This window comes from Bos taurus, chromosome 6, assembly GCF_002263795.3.
Source record: "Bos taurus isolate L1 Dominette 01449 registration number 42190680 breed Hereford chromosome 6, ARS-UCD2.0, whole genome shotgun sequence".
Taxonomy (NCBI): Eukaryota; Metazoa; Chordata; class Mammalia; order Artiodactyla; family Bovidae; genus Bos; species Bos taurus.
In genome coordinates, this window is record NC_037333.1 from 63,995,463 (window position 1) to 64,014,371 (window position 18,909).

At 37.5% G+C, this 18,909-nt stretch overlaps 1 long non-coding RNA gene across 1 annotated transcript in view; it reads right to left on the minus strand.

The window, feature by feature from the left end:
• LOC132345586 (uncharacterized) overlaps positions 1-18,909 on the minus strand; it is a 225,194-nt gene that overhangs the window by 161,057 nt on the left and 45,228 nt on the right. Inside the window, exon 3 of the long non-coding RNA XR_009495039.1 lies at positions 16,985-17,084. This is a non-coding gene — a long non-coding RNA (uncharacterized lncRNA). The remainder of the gene's footprint in view (positions 1-16,984; positions 17,085-18,909) is intronic.

Here is an 18,909-nt window from a genome sequence, read left to right on the forward strand (position 1 = left end):
GAGATGAGGAGCCTACTCATAAGAATAAAATGGTAGTCACAAAATATGTTTCTCCAGAGCTATTCTTACTCAGGTGAATATCCTTTTAAAACTTTTGTTCCACTACTAAGCATCAAAAGTCCAGATACATAGCAGTATTATTTACCTTTATGAACATCCAAGACAAATACTAAATAATTGGATAATGAACTTAGATTACTGAAAATCTAAGGCTATGTCTCCACTTCTAGATATTCTAGGTTCAGAAATGATTTAGCTCCTTTTTGACTGGTGAATGTGATTGGAAATTCTATTAAATACTGGCTTTTGTTTGTAAATTGTAAGTCAAAATCCAATAAGGTAACTACTATAACAGATTAGAATCAAATAACTGTGTTTAATCTATAAAGATAATTTAAAAGATAAAAAAAAAAAAAACAACTCAAAAACATTTGCTTTCCAAAAAAACAAGTTCTATTGGAAGAAAATCTGGAGTAAATCAAAATTTGAACTATACCAGAGCAATTCTAAATCATGATGGTTGGTCACATAGTTTTAAGGCATAAATAATAAGAAAGCACAACACATTAAACACAGGATTATAGAAATAATTTTTCAAAGGGAAGAAATAAAAAAATAAAAACTCAAAGTTTAATTTCTTTACAAATTATTTTAGTAAATTGGATTCTAGGTGTCTCAGGCATAGCAGATTCCTACTGTGTACCAGAACAGTGCTTTCCAGCCATCTGTCTTACATTCTTAATATGATCTCTTTACAACTGTTATGAAAATTTAGTATTGTTAAAACTATCTTACAGGTTAGAAAACTAAGGTTAACAGAAATGAAAATTACATAGGAAGTAAATAATGCAGCAAAAAATTTCACTTTGGTGTGTTACTTTTCCATTCTAAATAGAAAAGTGGTTGTCTTCAATTTCTTCAGCAGTATCTTATAACTTTTGGAGTAGATATCTTTTGCATCTTTAGGTAGGTTTATTCCTAAGTATTTTTTGTTTTCTTTTTGACCCCAAAATAAATGGAATTCTTTCTTTAACTTCTATTTCTGATACTTTGTTCTTATATTATTAACTTTTTAAAGTTGTTACATCATTATTTGTTTCTAGGTTTACATATAATTGACTAATCTACCACAGTGGGATAATACAGTAATTGCTGCCAAGTCGCTTCAGTCGTGTCCGACTCTGTGTGACCCCATGGACTGCAGCCGACCAGGCTTCTCCGTCCATGGGATTCTCCAGGTAAGAACACTGGAGTGGGTTGCCATTTCCTTCTCCAAATACAGTAATTATGTTAATACAAATAATTTCTCCCATTTTGCATGTAAAAGAACAAAACATGTAGCCCAACAGATGCTAAGGGCTGAGGTCTAGGGAAGGAATCCATAGCATGGCAGATAAGGAAATCAGCAGATAGCATGTTCTGACTGGGCTATCTTCCTGTCCTTAGTAATATGCCTAAAAAACTCTGTCACCCAACTAGATATGGGTAAAGGAGTTCTGACAGGAGACTGACATTACCAAGGCACAGAATAGATTAGAGAAATGTGGAAAATATATCTCAGAAAGGGTAAACAAAAAATATTCAACATAATTGCTAATTGCAGGGATGTGATACTCTGAATATTTTATGCACTAATGATGTCATTTCATAGTCCACAAAGATTATCTCTTATATTATTTGAAAATAAGATAGCTTTTAGAAGATTCTTTCATTCATTATGCTTTAATTTACATAATATAATTAGTTCATACTCTTATTGGTATTCTGACTTGCCATAACAATCCTTCATTTTCAAACACTTCTTGTATGCTTCTTTTAAATTTTGGCTGCATAATTTCCACTTAACCTCTGCACCCGTGTTGCTCTTTCAATTTCCATAATCAACTAACCATAATTTCTCTTTTGAGTAATGTTCTGTCTAAAATCCTGACTGGTTTTACTTTTATTTATAAATTTTAACCTGTTCTGTATTGTCCCCTTTTGTCACATAAAATTATGAATCCAGAAGAAAACAAATATTTCAAGAGATAATTTTTCCACAAGTCACTTTTTTAGATAACTAGAATGAGGTATGTTGATAAAAAATGTTCTCCAGAAGACAAACCATTTAAATGAGATATCCATCATCTAGTAGTCAGTTGTACTCCTATAGTGTCTTAAGAGATATAGTTAATCAGATTAATACACATATATTCTATTTAAAAAAATTTTAATGTATATCTTCTCAACATATGCGTTATCTCAATATTTTTCAAATGAGTAAACTGAAACATAAATCATATGTATGCTGACAATCAGCAAAAAAATAATGATGAAATACCAATTCCAACCAGATTTACCATCTCAATAGTTTACACACACATCACTGCATTTTAAGGCTTGTGTACACAGACTCTTATAATCTCACTTTTAGAGGATAAAATATTAGTCTTTTATTTTTGCATTATAAGAAAGTCCTGAGTTTCTAAATATTTTTAACTTATCAGTCCTTTACAAGGAAATAACTGGACAGCAGAAATATATAACAGGTCAGCATTTATAGGACAGCATTTATAGGAGACCATGGCATGATAAGAACAATAATCTGAGCTTGCAACTGTTGCCATCCATCATATAGGAAATACAAATAGAGCTGATATTTGGGAAAAGGATATATGCTGGCAAATCTGGGTTTAAATTATAAGCAGTTGCTAATGCTTTTCATTGGGCTTTTCTCAGGAAGTTTTTTTTTTTTTTTTCTCATTAAAAGCAATTTGACAACTCAACATAACAGGTAGGGCAAACAAATGACTCAGGTCTAGCAACAGAGGGCAGGAACCATTTCTGTAATCAAATGGAAATCTCAGTAGCATTATGAAAGTAAGGAGAGCATCTGCATTTGAATTTTGCCAAAAAGACAGATGCTCTTGGAACAGCCCCTTCCACTGCTGGTGGCTAAATCCCAGTAGGGTACTACTGTAATGCTATTCTGATTATATTTTATTATTTTACTCATAGGCATGTTTTACTCAGAATATTGCAACTTCAATGGACATTAAATGGCATGTGTTCACATTAGACTTTCACTGGCAGTTCCAGTCTATGTGAAATATTCTAGTCTAAGAAGAATTTGACCCCAGTCTTGCTGAAAACATTCCCCCTTTTAAATTTAGCTCTAATACTTTAACATACAAAGGTTTCCTGCCTGCCAATGCAGGAGATGCGAGTTTGATCCCTGGGTCAGGAAGATGCCCTGGAGAAGGAAATGGCAACTCACTCCAGTATTCTTGCCTGGGAAATTCCATGGACAGAAGAGCCTGGTGGGCTACAGTCCATGGGGTCACAAAGAGTTGCACACCACTAAGTGACTGAACACCAGCACAGAGGCCTCAGTTTTACATACATAAAAGAAAATTATTCAAACGGAAACCAACAGGATCCTATAAGGCCTTCTTGGGAACAGACTGCCTTCTCCCAACACACATACAACCCCAGGTCCCCTAGCTCTTGTTTTTAGAAAAGCTTTATCTTCTTCTGCCTTCCCTGAGTTACAAAGAGCAAATTTAATCAGAAAAGTGAGAAAAGGCAAAAATAAAGGAAAGCACTCAAGCAAGACAAAATAATAATAGTTTAGCCATAAAACAAAGTTCAGGACCCTTAGTTCCTCCTCAAAGGCCATAGATAATATATTGAGCCATGTCTTCAAGTTATTTTGCTGATACTAAAACCCCCATCTGGTAGAGGAGGTTAACTGCATGCTGAACACCAACACAAAGACCCCAGACCAGGTGCAACCAGAAGGCTGATGTCTGAGATTCCTGAATCATCCTGTTACCTCACCCCCAATCAGAGAACTGTGCATGAGCTGATCATGCACCCTACAACCCCTCCATCACATTGGTTTTAAAAAACACTTCCCCCAAAGCCATCAGAAAATTTGGGTCTTTTGAGCACAAGCTTTCCATTCTCCTTGCTTGGTACTCTGCAACCAACACTGTACTTTCCCTCACCACAACCTGGTGTCAGTAGACTGGCTTTGCTGCATGTCTGGTGAGAAGGCTCAAAGTGGTTTTGTAGAAAGCCTACAGTCACTAGACATAAGAAATTTCTTAACATTGTAAAACTATGTCAGAAACACTGAGAAAGAAGTTATATTTATCAAGGACTGTGCATGCATTCTCAAGCAGCAGGGGACCAGCTGAACAAGCTCCAAGGACAGGCGTGAGTTGCTGCTGCTATCTCAGATTCCAGAGGTGGGCACAGATCCCTACTATTGCCAAGGGTCCTGTAAGTGGGTGCTGGTCATGCCTCCTCTTGCCCAGGAGACTGCATGAACCATCAAACATCCTGAACACTCCCTATCAAAGGGATAATGACCAGCATATGCCAAGGAAAGAGATGGCTAACATCCAAAATAAAAGTAGCCCTCACATTAAAAAAAAAAAAAATTAAACCCACATAAGCTACTCAGGGATATTCCTGACTGGAAAAGCCCTCCAAGACTATAGTAAAGAACTATTTTCCCTAAACTCACGAGTGAAAGCCACTCAGCCATGTCTGACTCTTTGTGACCGCATGGACTATACAATCCATGGAATTATCCAGGCCAGAATAATGGAATGGATAGCTTTTCCCTTTTGCAGGGGATCTTCTCAACCCAGGAATTGAATCAGGGTCTCCTGCATTGCAGGCTGATTCTTTACCAACTGAGCTATCAGGGAAGCACTAAACTCACAAAGTATGAGAAATAAAGGTAAAATAAGGAAGGAGATGAACCACTCCCAGCTAAAGGATCAAGAGAATTTCCCTGAAGGAACAAACAATTAAAAAGACATCTTCATACTAACAGACACTGAGTTCAAAAAAAGAATGTAAATACTGAGGGAATGAAGAAAAGCTATCAATAGAAATGCAGATTACTATAAAAAACTATAAACTATAAGGAGGAGCCAAGAAAAATTAGAAAATTATTTTGCCAAGTTAAAAGCTGGTATATGGGCAATGAAGCAGAATGAATCATGCAAAAGAAAGAAGATTATCCAGAAGGTAGAATAATGGAAATTACACAATCAGTATAGCAGACAGAAAGCCAAATGAAAAGTGAAAGCACTATAACAGACCTATGGGATAATATAATGTATGCCAATCTACAAAGAAATCCAGAAGGAGAATAAAAAGGGGATCGAAAATGTATTTAAAGAAATCACGGCTGAAAATTCCCCAAACCTAAAGAAGGAAAAGGATATCCAGACACAGAAAACACAAAGGATCCCAAGGAAGATGAAATCAAACAGACTTACAAGACAGATTAAAAAAAAAAAGTCAAAAGTTCTAAAGGCAGCAAGAGAAAAACAGAGTCAATTGCAAGGAAATCTCCCTAAGGCTATCAGCTGAATTCTCTACAGAAACAGTGACGGCCAGAAGGGAGTGGAAAAATTTATTCAAGGTCTTGAAACGTTCTGTGGTCTAGAATATTCTACACAGCAAGACTATCATTTAGAATAGGAAAAGAAATAAACACTTTCTCAGACAAGCAAAAGTCAAAAGAATATAACAATAGTAAACCTACACTAATAGGAATATTGAAAGTGAAAGTGAAGTCGCTCAGTTGTGTCTGACTCTTTGCGACCCCATGGACTGTAGCCTACCAGGCTCCTCTGTCCATGGGATTTTCCAGGCAACAGTACTGGAGTGGATTGCCATTTCCTTCTCCAGGGGATCTTCCCAACCCAGGGACTGAACCCAGGTCTCCTGCACTGTAGACAGATGCTTTACTGTCTGAGCCACCAGGGAATATTGAAAGGTCTTCTCTAAATAGAAAAGAAGCAAGAAGATATGGGAAACAGGAAATCACAGTTGTAAAGTAAATCACTTAAACAAGCCAGTATTCAGATCAAAAGGAAAAAAAGACTATATAAGAAAGCAATGAAACAAAAAGAAAGAGCATAAATATTATCATAAAGATGTAAAAAAGGATATTAAAATAATGAAATGTGGATGAGAAAGATTCACAAAAACCAAAAAGAATAGAACACAAGCTTAAAATAAAAGGAAACCTCCAAACCACACACACACACACAAAAGTAAAAAAAAAAGGCAGAGAAACAACTGGAAAACAAGGTTTAAAATGGTAATACATACATATGTATCAATAATTACTTTAAATGACTGAATACTACAATCAAAAGACATAGAGTGGTAGGTAGAATTTTTTTTAAAAGTCTATAATATGCTGGCTCCAATGGACCCACACACACAGATTAAAAGTGATGGGATAGAAAAATATATTTCATGTGAACAGAAAGGACAGGAAAGTGGGAGTTGCAATACTTACCAGAAAAAAATACACTTTAAAACAAAGGCCATGAAAAATATAATGAAGGATACTAATAATAAAAAGGATCAGTAAAAGAGGAGGCTTTACAGTCATCAATATATATGCATCTAATGTGTGTGTGACTGTTTTAATCACTCAGTTGTGTCTGACTCTTTGTGACCCCACTGACTATAGCCCACTAGACTCCTCTGTCCATGGAATACTCTAGGCAAGAATACTGGAGTGGGTTGCAATTTCCTTCTCCAAGGGCTCTTCCCTACCTAGGGATTGGAACTGGGTCTCCTACATTGCCAGCAGATTCCTTACCATCTGTGACACCAGGGAAGCCTAATGTAAGAGCACACAAATACATAAAATAAATACTAACAAACAAAAAGGGAGAAATTGATGGGAATACAGTAAGAGTAGAAGACTTTAATAACCTACTCACATCAATGGACAGATATTCAAGACAGAGAAATAAGGCAATCAGTTCAGTTCAGTCATTCAGTCGTGTTCAACTCTTTGCAACCCCATGGACTGCAGCACGCTAGGCTTCCCCATCCATCACAAACTCCCAAAGCTTGCTCAAACTCATGTCCATCAAATGGGTGATGCCATCCAACCATCTCATCCTCTGCCATCCCCCTTATCCTCCTGCCTTCAATCTTTCCCAATATCAGGGTCTTTTCCAATGAGTCACTTCTTCACATCACATGGCCAAACTATTGGCGTTTCAGCTTCAGCATCAGTCCTTCCAATGAATATTCAGGACTGATTTCCTTTAGGATGGACTGGTTGGATCTCCTTGCAGTCCAAGGGACTCTCAATAGTCTTCTTCAACACCACAGTTCAAAAACATCAATTCTTTAGCACTCAGCTTTCTTTATAGTCCAAGTCTCACATCCATACATGACTACTGGAAAAATCATAGCTTTGACTAGACGGATCTTTGTTGGCAAAGTAATGTCTCTGCTTTTTAACATGCTGTATAGGTTGGTCATAGGTATTATTCCAAGAACAAGCATCTTTTAATTTCATGGTGATTTTGGAGCCCCCCAAAATAAAGTCAGTCACTGTTTCCATTGTTTCCCATGTCATAGGTTTTATTCCAAGAACAAGCATCTTTTAATTTCATGGTGATTTTGGAGCCTCCCAAAATAAAGTCAGTCACTGTTTCCATTGTTTCCCATGAAGTGATGGGACTGGATGCCATGATCTTAGTTTTCTGAATGTTGAATTTTCAGTCAACTTTTAAACTCTCATCTTTCACTTCCATCAAGAGGCTCTTTAGTTCTTTTTTGCTTTCTGCCATAAGAATTGTGTCATCTGCATATCTGAGGTTGTTGATATTTCTCCTGACAATCTTGATCCCAGCTTGTGCTGGATACAGCAGTAGAGATCTTAAATGATACAATCTTAAGTGAGACTTAAGATATTTTCAGGACATACAAAAAACAGAATACATATTATTTTCAAGTGCACATGGAACATTATCTAGGACTGACCACATACTAGGACACAAAACTAACCTCAACTAATTAAAGAGTACAGAAATTACTTCAAGTATCTTCTCTGACTTAAGCTAGAAATCTACCACAGAAAAATAAATGAGAAAAAAATGATTATATGGAGACTAAACAACATGTACTAAAAACCCAATAAGAACAAGAAAATCATAAAGTAAATTAAAAAAAAAATAACTTAAGACAAATGACAATGAACATGCAACCATACCAAATCTATGAGAAACAGCAAAAATCAGGTCTTAGAAATCCACAGCCTTCCAAGAAAGATGGAAGATCCACTGCATGCATGCATGCTAAGTCACTTCAGTTGTGTTCAACTCTTTTTGACCCTATGGACCATAGCCCACCAGTCACTGCTGTCCATGGGATTCTCCAGGCAAAAACACTGCAGTGAGTTGCCATTTTCTCCTCAAGGGGATCTTCCTGACCCATGGATTGAACACACATTTCCTGCATACAGGATAATTCTTTATCACTGAGCCTTCTGGGGAGCCTAGCTTCACAGATGAGTTCTACTAAATATACAAAGAAGAAATTATATGGATCCTTCTCAAAGTCTTCCAAAATACTGAAGAGGAGGGAAGACTCCCAAAGACATAAACCAGACATCAGATCAGATCAGTCGCTCAGTCATGTCCGACTCTTTGCGACTCCATGAATCACAGCACGCCAGGTCTCCCTGTCCTTTACCAATCCCGGAGTTCACTCAGACTCACGTCCATCGAGTCAGTGATGCCATCCAGCCATCTCATCCTCTGCCGTCCCCTTCTGCTCCTGCTCCCAATCCCTACCAGCATCAGAGTCTTTTCCAATGAGTCAACTCTTCGCATGAGGTGGCCAAAGTACTGGAGTTTCAGCTTTAGCATCATCCCTTCCAAAGAAATCCCAGGGCTGATGTCCTTCAGAACGGACTGGTTGGATCTCCTTGCAGTCCAAGGGACTCTCGAGAGTCTTCTCCAACACCACAGTTCAAAAGCATCAATTCTTCGATGCTCAGCCTTCTTCACAGTCCAACTCTCACATCCATACATGACCACAGGAAAAACCATAGCCTTGACTAGACGAACCTTTATTGGCAAAGTAATGTCTCTGCTTTTGAATATGCTATCTAGGTTTGTCATAACTTTCCTTCCAAGGAGTAAGCGTCTTTTAATTTCATGGCTGCAGTCACCATCTGTAGTGATTTTGGAGCCCAGAAAAATAAAGTCTGACACTGTTTCCACTGTTTCCCCATCTATTTCCCATGAAGTGGTGGGACCGGATGCCATGATCTTCATTTTCTGAATGTTGAGCTTTAAGCCAACTTTTTCACTCTCCACTTTCACTTTCATCAAGAGGCCTTTGAGTTCCTCTTCACTTTCTGCCATAAGGGTGGTGTCATCTGCATATCTGAGGTTATTGATAATTCTCCCAGCAATCTTGATTCCAGCCTGTGTTTCTTCCAGTCCAGCATTTCTCATGATGTACTCTGTATATAAGTTAAATAAACAAGGTGACAATATACAGCCTTGACGGACTCCTTTTCCTCTTTGGAACCAGTCTGTTGTTCCATGTCCAGTTCTAACTGTTGCTTCCTGACCTGCATACAAATTTCTCAAGAGGCAGATCAGGTGTTCTGGTATTCCCATCTCTTTCAGAATTTTCCACAGTTTATTGTGATCCACACAGTCAAAGGCTTTGGCATAGTCAATAAAGCCGAAATAGATGTTTTTCTGGAACTCTCTTGCTGCTACCATGATCTAGCAGATGTTGGCAATTTGACCTCTGGTTCCTCTGCCTTTTCTAAAACCAGCTTGAACATCAGGAAGTTCACAGTTCACATATACCACCAAAAAAGAAAATTAAAGGCCAATATTTTTGTTTTTTTTTTTTTTTCCTTTTTTTTTTTTTTTTTTTATTCTTCCAATTTTATTTTATTTTTAAACTTTACATAATTGTATTAGTTTTGCCAAATATCAAAATGAATCCACCACAGGTATACATGTGTTCCCCATCCCGAACCCTCCTCCCTCCTCCCTCCCCATACCATCCCTCTGGGCCGTCCCAGTGCACCAGCCCCAAGCATCCAGCATCGTGCATCGAACCTGGACTGGCAACTCGTTTCCTACATGATATTTTACATGTTTCATTGCCATTCTCCCAAATCTTCCCACCCTCTCCCTCTCCCACAGAGTCCATAAGACTGTTCTATACATCAGTGTCTCTTTTGCTGTCTCGTACACCGGGTTATTGTTACCATCTTTCTAAATTCCATATATATGCGTTAGTATACTGTATTTATGTTTTTCCTTCTGGCTTACTTCACTCTGTATAATAGGCTCCAGTTTCATCCACCTCATTAGAACTGATTCAAATGTATTCTTTTTAATGGCTGAGTAATACTCCATTGTGTATATGTACCACAGCTTTCTTATCCATTCATCTGCTGATGGACATCTAGGTTGCTTCCATGTCTTGGCTATTATAAACAGTGCTGCGATGAACATTGGGGTACACGTGTCTCTTTCCCTTCTGGTTTCCTCAGTGTGTATGCCCAGCAGTGGGGTTGCTGGATCATAAGGCAGTTCTATTTCCAGTTTTTTAAGGAATCTCCACACTGTTCTCCATAGTGGCTGTACTAGTTTGCATCCCCACCAACAGTGTAAGAGGGTTCCCTTTTCTCCACACCCTCTCCAGCATTTATTGCTTGTAGACTTTTGGATCGCAGCCATTCTGACTGGTGTGAAATGGTACCTCATAGTGGTTTTGATTTGCATTTCTCTGATAATGAGTGATGTTGAGCATCTTTTCATGTGTTTGTTAGCCATCTGTATGTCTTTAAAAATTCTCAGTAAAATGTTTGCAAACTAAATCTAACAACACATAAAAAAGATTACACACCATGTCCAAGTGGGATTCATTCAAAGTTAATAAGGATAGTTCAACAGAAATCAATGTAATATACATCAACAAAAGTCAAAAACCACATGATCATCTCAATAGGAAAAAGGCATTCCACAAAAGTCAACATCCATTCATGATAATAACTCTTTTCAAGTTGGTATAGAGTAAACATATCTTAGTATGATAAAAGCCATATATAACAAATCCACAGCTAGTATAATACTCAATGTTGAAAAGCTGAAAGCCTTCTCACTAAAATCTGGAACAAGACAAAGATGACTATTCCCACAACTTCTATTCAACATAGTATTGGAAGTCTTAGCCACAGCAATTAGGCATGTAAAAGAAATAAAATGTATCCAAAATGAAAGGAAGGGGTATAATTATTACTATATGCAGATAATAGTATATATAAAATATACATATATATAGGATTAAAATATGTGATACTACATATAAAAAATCCTAAGGAATCTACACAAAACGTATAAGAACAGATTAAACCAATTCAATAAAGTAGCAGGCTACAATATTAATGTTAGGAAACCAGTTGTATTTCTTTACCTTAAGAGAGAAATACCAGAAAATGAATATTAAAAACAAGTACTTTTTAAAACCACACCAAAAATAAAATACTCAGAGAAATCTGATCAAGGAGGTGAATGAATTACATGCTGAGAGATATAAAACATGAAGAAAGAAAACTAAAGATGATTCAAAGAAATGGAAAGATATCCCATGCTCTTGGATTAAAAAATAATAATAATGTGAAAATGGCAATACTATAATTTACAGATTTAATGTTGTCCCTCTCAAATTACCCAGGACATTTTTCACAGAACTAGAACAAATAATCCAAAAAATTCATATATGTTGCCAAAGCAATACAAAGAAAAAAGAACAAAGCAGGAGGCATAACACTCCCATACTTAAGCCAACAATACAAAGCTGCACTAACAAAGCTACACTAATCAAAATAGCAGTATTGGTTAAAAAAAAAACACAAAAAAAACCAGACACAGACATTGGGATCAATGGCATAAAACAGGAAGCCTGGAAATAAACCCACACACCTATTCTCAATTAGTCTTCAATGAAAGAAGCAAGGATATAAAATGGGAAAAGAACCTCCACAAGTAGTGGTGGGAAAGTTGGACAGTTGCAGGTAAATCAATGAAGTTAGAACATACTCTTATACCATGCACAAAAATAAACTCAAAATGGCTTAAAGACTTAATATAAGACATGACCATAGAACACCTACATAGGCACAATATCCTGTGACATAATTGTACCAATGTCTTTGTTCACTCGACCAAGGAAATAGAAATAAAAATAAACAAATGGGACCTAATCAAACTTATAAGCTTTTGTACCTTAAAGGAAATCCTGAAGAAAACAAACAAAAAAAAAATGGGATAAAATATTTGCAATCAATGTGACCAACAAGGACTTAATCTCCAAAATAAACAAACAGCTCATACAACTAAAAGCAACAACAAAATAAACAGCCTAATTGACAAATGGGAAGAAGATATAAATAGACATTTCTGCAAAGAAGATATGCATATGGCCAATAGGCACTAGAAAAGATGCTCAACATTATAAATTGCTAGAGAAATGCAAATCAAAACTACAATGAATTACCACCTTACACCTGTCAGAAAGCCACCACTAAAATGTCTACAAATAAATGCTAGAGAGAGTACAGAGAAAAGGGAACCCCCCTACACTGTTGGTGGGAATGTATAATAAGTTGTAAAACAGTATGGAAGATCCTCAAAAAACTAAAAACAGAATTACCATATAATCCAGGTCATGGGCATACATCCAGACGTAACTGTAATTCAAAAAGATACATGCACCCCTGTATTCATGAAAACACTATTCACAATAGCCAAGACATGGAAAAAATCTAAATGCTCATTGACAGATGAATGGATAAAGATATGGTACTTATGTACAATAGAATACTGCTGCTACTGCTAAGTCACTTCAGTCGTGTCCGACTCTGTGCGACCCCATAGACAGCAGCCCACCAAGCTCTCCCGTCCCTGGGATTTTCCAGGCAAGAACACTGGAGTGGGTTGCCATTTCCTTCTCCAATGCATGAAAGTGAAAAGGGAAAGTGAAGTCACACAGTCATGTCCAACCCTCAGCGACCCCATGCACTGCAGCCTTCCAGGCTCCTCTGTCCATGGGATTTTCCAGGCAAGAGTACTGGAATGGGGTGCCATTGCCTTCTCCACAATGGAATACTACCTAGCCATAAAAAAGAATGAAATCACACCATTTGCAGCAATGTGGAAGGACCTAGAGATTACCATACTAAGTAAGCAAGAGAAAGATAAATTCCATATGATATCACTTATATGTGGAATGTAAAATATGGCACAAATAAATATATCTGTGACACAGAAACACATTCAAGACATAGGAAAAAGACTTCTCATTGCCAAGGAAGAGGGAGGATGAGGAATGCACTGGGAGTCTGTGATTTGTAGATGCATAATATTATATGGTCAACACTGAAATCAGATTGATTATATTCTTTGCAGCCAAAGATGGAGAAGCTCTATACAGTCAGCAAAAACAAGACAAGGAGCTGACTATGGCTGAGACCATGAACTCCTTATTGCCAAATTCAGATTAAATTGAAGAAAGTAGGGAAAACCACTAGACCATTCAGGTATGACCTAAATCAAATCCCTTATGATTATACAGTGGAAGTGAGAAATAGATTTAAGGGCTTAGATCTGATAGATAGAGTGCCTGATGAACTATGGAGTGAGGTTCATGACATTGTACAGGAGACAGGGATCAAGACCATCCCCAATGGAAAAGAAATGAAAAAAGTAAAATGGCTGTCTAGGGTGGCCTTACAAATAGCTGTGAAAAGAAGAGAAGCGAAAAGCAAAGGAGAAAAGGAAAGATATAAGCATCTGAATGCAGAGTTCCAAAGAATAGCAAGAAGAGATAAGAAAGCCTTCTTCAGCGATCAATGCAAAGAAATAGAGGAAAACAACAGAATTGGAAAGACTAGAGATCTCTTCAAGGAAATCAGAGATACCAAAGGAACATTTCATGTAAAGATGGGCTCGATAAAGGACAGAAATGGTATGGACCTAACAGAAGCAGAAGATATTAAGAAGAGGTGGCAAGAATACACAGAAGTACTGTACAAAAAAGAGCTTCACAACCCAGATAATCACGATGGTGTAATCACTGACCTAGAGCCAGATATCCTGGAATGTGAAGTCAAGTGGGCCTTAGAAAGCATCACTACGAACAAAGCTAGTGGAGGTGATGAAATTCCAGTTGAGCTGTTCCAAATCCTGAAAGATGATGCTGTGAAAGTGCTGCACTCAATATGCCAGCAAATTTGGAAAACTCAACAGTGGCCACAGGACTGGAAAAGGTCAGTTTTCATTCCAATCCCAAAGAAAGGCAATGCCAAAGAATGCTAAAACTACTGCACAATTGCACTCATCTCACACGCTAGTAAAGCAATGCTCAAAATTCTCTAAGCCAGGCTTCAGCAATATATGAACTGTGAAATTCCTGATGTTCAAGCTGGTTTTAGAAAAGGCAGAGGAACCAGAGATCAAATTGCCAACATCTGCTGGATCATGGTAGCAGCAAGAGAGTTCCAGAAAAACATCTATTTCGGCTTTATTGACTATGCCAAAGCCTTTGACTGTGTGGATCACAGTAAACTGTGGAAAATTCTGAAAGAGATGGGAATACCAGATCACCTGATCTGCCTCTTGAGAAATTTGTATGCAGGTCAGGAAGCAACAGTTAGAACTGGACATGGAACAACAGACTGGTTCCAAAGAGGAAAAGGAGTCCGTTAAGGCTGTATACTGTCACCCTGTTTATTTAACTTATATGCAGAGTACATCATGAGAAACGCTGGACTGGAAGAAACACAGGCTGGAATCAAGATTGCTGGGAGAATTATCAATAACCTCAGATATGCAGATGACACCACCCTTATGGCAGAAAGTGAAGAGGAACTCAAAAGCCTCTTGATGAAAGTGAAAGTGGAGAGTGAAAAAGTTGGCTTAAAGCTCAACATTCAGAAAACGAAGATCATGGCATCTGGTCCCATCACTTCATGGGAAATAGATGGGGAAACAGTGGAAACAGTGTCAGACTTTATTTTTCTGGGCTCCAAAATCACTACAGATGGTGACTGCAGCCATGAAATTAAAAGACACTTACTCCTTGGAAGGAAAGTTATGACAAACCTAGATAGCATATTGAAAAGCAGAGATTACTTTGCCAACAAAGGTCCATCCAATCAAGGCTATGGTTTTTCCTGTGGTCATGTATGGATGTGAGAGTTGGACTGTGAAGAAGGCTGAGCATCGAAGAATTGATGCTTGTGAACTGTGGTGTTGGAGAAGACTCTTGAGAGTCCCTTGGACTGCAAGGAGATCCAACCAGTCCATTCTGAAGGAGATCAGCCCTGGGATTTCTTTGGAAGGAATGATGCTGACGCTGAAACTCCAGTACTTTGGCCACCTCATGCGAAGAGGTGACTCATTGGAAAAGACTCTGATGCTGGGAGGGATTGGGGGCAGGAGGAGAAGGGGATGACAGAGGATGAGATGGCTGGATGGCATCACTGACTCAATGGACGTGAGTCTGAGTGAACTCTGGGAGTTGGTGAAGGACAGGGAGGCCTGGCATGCTGCGATTCATGGGGTCGCAAAGAGTCAGACACGACTAAACTGAACTGAAATCACTACAGATGGTCACAGCAGCCATGAAATTAAAAGATGTTTACTCCTTGGAATAAAAGTTATGACCAACCTAGATAGCATATGGAAAAGCCTAGATTACTTTGCCACAAAGGTCCATGTAGTCAAGGCTATGGTTTTTCCAGTGGTCAGGTATGGATGTGAGAGTTGGACTGTGAAGAAAGCTGAGCACCGAAGATTGATGCTTTTGAACTGTGGTGTTGGAGAAGACTCTTGAGAGTCCCTTGGACAGCACGCAGATCCAACCAGTCCATCCTAAAGGAAATCAGTCCTGAATATTCATTGGAAGGACTGATGCTGGAGCTGAAACGCCAATACTTTGTGCACCTGATGTGAAGAAGTAACTCATTGGAAAAGACCCTGGTGCTGAGAAAGACTGAAGGTGGGAGGAGAAGGGGATGACAGAGAATGGTTGGATGGCATGACTGACTCAGTGGGTATGGGTTTGAGTAAGCTCAGGATTTTGTGATGGACAGGGAAGCCTAGCATGGTGCAGTCCATGGAGTTGCAAAGAGTTGGACATGACTGAGCAACTGAACTGAACTCTATAGTACAGAGAACTATATATCCAAACTCCTGGGATAAACTATAATGGAAAAGAAATTAAAAAAGAGTGTGTGTGTGTATGTGTGTGTGTATATGTATATACGTTTATCTGAATCACTTTGTTATACAGCAGAAATTCTAACAACATTATAAATCAACTATATGAATAAGAAAATATGGTACTACACACTTTGTTAATGTTATCCTGTAATGATTAATTTATTTTGAAAGATAGCTCTCATCCCTATTTTTTTTCTCTCTAAATTTCTCTCTACTCTCAGTGTTTGTATAATAAACAAACCACACAATCAAAAAGTACTACAAGAGACCCTGAAGCATTTCTAATTACAAAAACATTTACTATGTTCATCCTGAATGCAATATTATTTAACCCCAGCCAGCCTTTATTTAACATTATCAGTTAAGTGTTTCATACCTTCTACTAGTCTACAATAGTAGTTCAGTCAGTTATTAAACATATACTGAGTCAGCCCTTAAAATGTTATACATAAACATTTCAGAAGAATTATTGCCAAACAGAAGGTAAAAATCTGTCCCTCCTTGTTTTATGTCTAAATAACATATGCTTTTTCCTTTAGTAAATGTTAATATTTACTGAGAGTTACTGATCATGAACCATGTGCCACACAACAAATACAAGTGAATCAGTTGAAGGTTACAGTACCTGAAACATCATTTATTCCAAATTCATAGATTAAAAGCAAATATGGAAATACTATTTCTGTTGGGATTTATATTAGTTATCTGTTAGATAGATTACCCCAAATCTATTAATCCACATAATAGATTTATTATTCCAAAAAAACAGTGGCTTAAAACTACAAACGATTATTATCTCATAGTTTTCCTGGGTTAGTCATCTGTGTACAGGTTAGTTCTGTCTTAAGGTCTTTCATATGAAGGCAATATGAGGAGTGAAGTCTTATTTAAAGTTCACCTACAAGCAGAATTGTTGGTAGAACTTAGGTCCTCCTGGGTGCCAGCCAGCAACATCCATTCCTTGACATGTGCACTTTCCATGGAGCATCTCACATGTGAACTCTTCCATCAGAGAAAGTGAGAGAAGGGAGAACAAGGCAGAAGTCAGTACTTTGAAACCTAATCCCTGAAATAACATCCCATCACTTGCTGTGTTCACTGGAAGTGAATGAAATGAATCACTAGACTCAGCCCACACACAAGGCAGAGAGGATTTACAAGCATTTGAAAACAGGACCATCTTAAATGTTGTCTATCACAGAATTGCAACAGAGACAAGACTAGCACTGGGTGAAACTCTAAGTTTCATTTTATGAACACTTTTAGATTAAGAGGTTGTAAATTTTTGTCAACTTTTATATTAACGGGAAACATTTGGAAAATTAGGATTACAGCCAGTTTTATATTTTACCACAATTTCAAATATAGGAAACAGGGCCTTCTTAATGCTTTTCCTCTTGATTAGAAACATAATTATTTGGGCTCCAGTGATTTCCCACAACTACATGTTTCATGTAATTGCTTTATAATTACATAAAAGTAGTAAAATCTAATAGAAATAGAGCCAGAACTACAGATGATGAGTAAAACTGAAATTAATATTTTATAGCTACTTTGTAGATTCCCATCTGTTTGGTCTCTTTAGTATTGTTAATTTGTTGACTTTGCTTATTATTTGAATTTTAAAGTAAAAATTTATGCTATAGTAAGTAGGTTCTACTAAATTTTCAAGTTGTTTTCCTGAACTCAGACAGTATTTTAGAGTTCTTTTTACTGATAGTAGGATATCTAATATCTGTTTAGACATAGAAAACAAAATTGTATTTATAGCTATATGAACAAACTCCAAATCTTGCAGCATTTGGGAAAAACATAACTCCTATGGCCCTGTCAAAGCCCCTCATGTCATCCTGGTTCACATTATTACTCTTTTTATGAACCTATATGTGGTCCTAGAACTTTAACATATATAATACATGAATATTTCTAATACATAATATTGTTTGTATTTTAGGTGAAAAGTTTTACCTTGTTAGTGCTATTAAAAGTTAATGAATTCTTCCCCAAACTATAAAAAATCTGCATTTTTAGAAGTTTCTACTTTTGTGAAGTTTTCTAAAACTTAACAGCCTTAATTTGTTAAACTATTTTTATACATTCAAGTCTTTGGATTTGGATAACATACTTTTTTTTTTTTTTTGTCCTTAGCACATGAATGAAGAGTACAAAAATTTGCTGAGATTACAAAGTTCATACACAGAACAGGCCAGGAACAAGGGCTGGAAAGGATCAGAGAATGACTTAATGTATTGAATATGACAAGTTTATTGGACAGTAAAGTGGAGATACTGGATAGGATATTGAATATGAACATGAATTTAAGGAAAATAAATATAGGCAATTATCACCATGCAAATAAATATAGCGATTAGACCTGAGAGAAGAATTTTTAGTATTACTACATGTATACAGAAAACTAAGATCATGGCATCTGGTCCCATCACTTCATGGGAAATAGATGGGGAAATAGTGGAAACAGTGTCAGACTATTTTGGGGGGCTCCAAAATCACTGCAGATGGTGATTGCAGCCATGAAATTAAAAGACGCTTACTCTTTGGAAGGAAATTTATGACCAACCTGCTGCTGCTGCTGCTGCTAAGTCGCTTCAGTCGTGTCCTACTCTGTGCGACCCCATAGACGGCAGCCCACCAGGCTTCCCTGTCCCTGGGATTTTCCAGGCAAGAACACTGGAGTGGGTTGCCATTTCCTTCTCCAATGCATGAAAGTGAAAGTGAAAGTAAAGTCGCTCAGTCGTAACTGACTCTTACCGACCCCATGGACTGCAGCCTACCAGGCTCCTCCACCCATGGGATTTTCCGGGCAAAA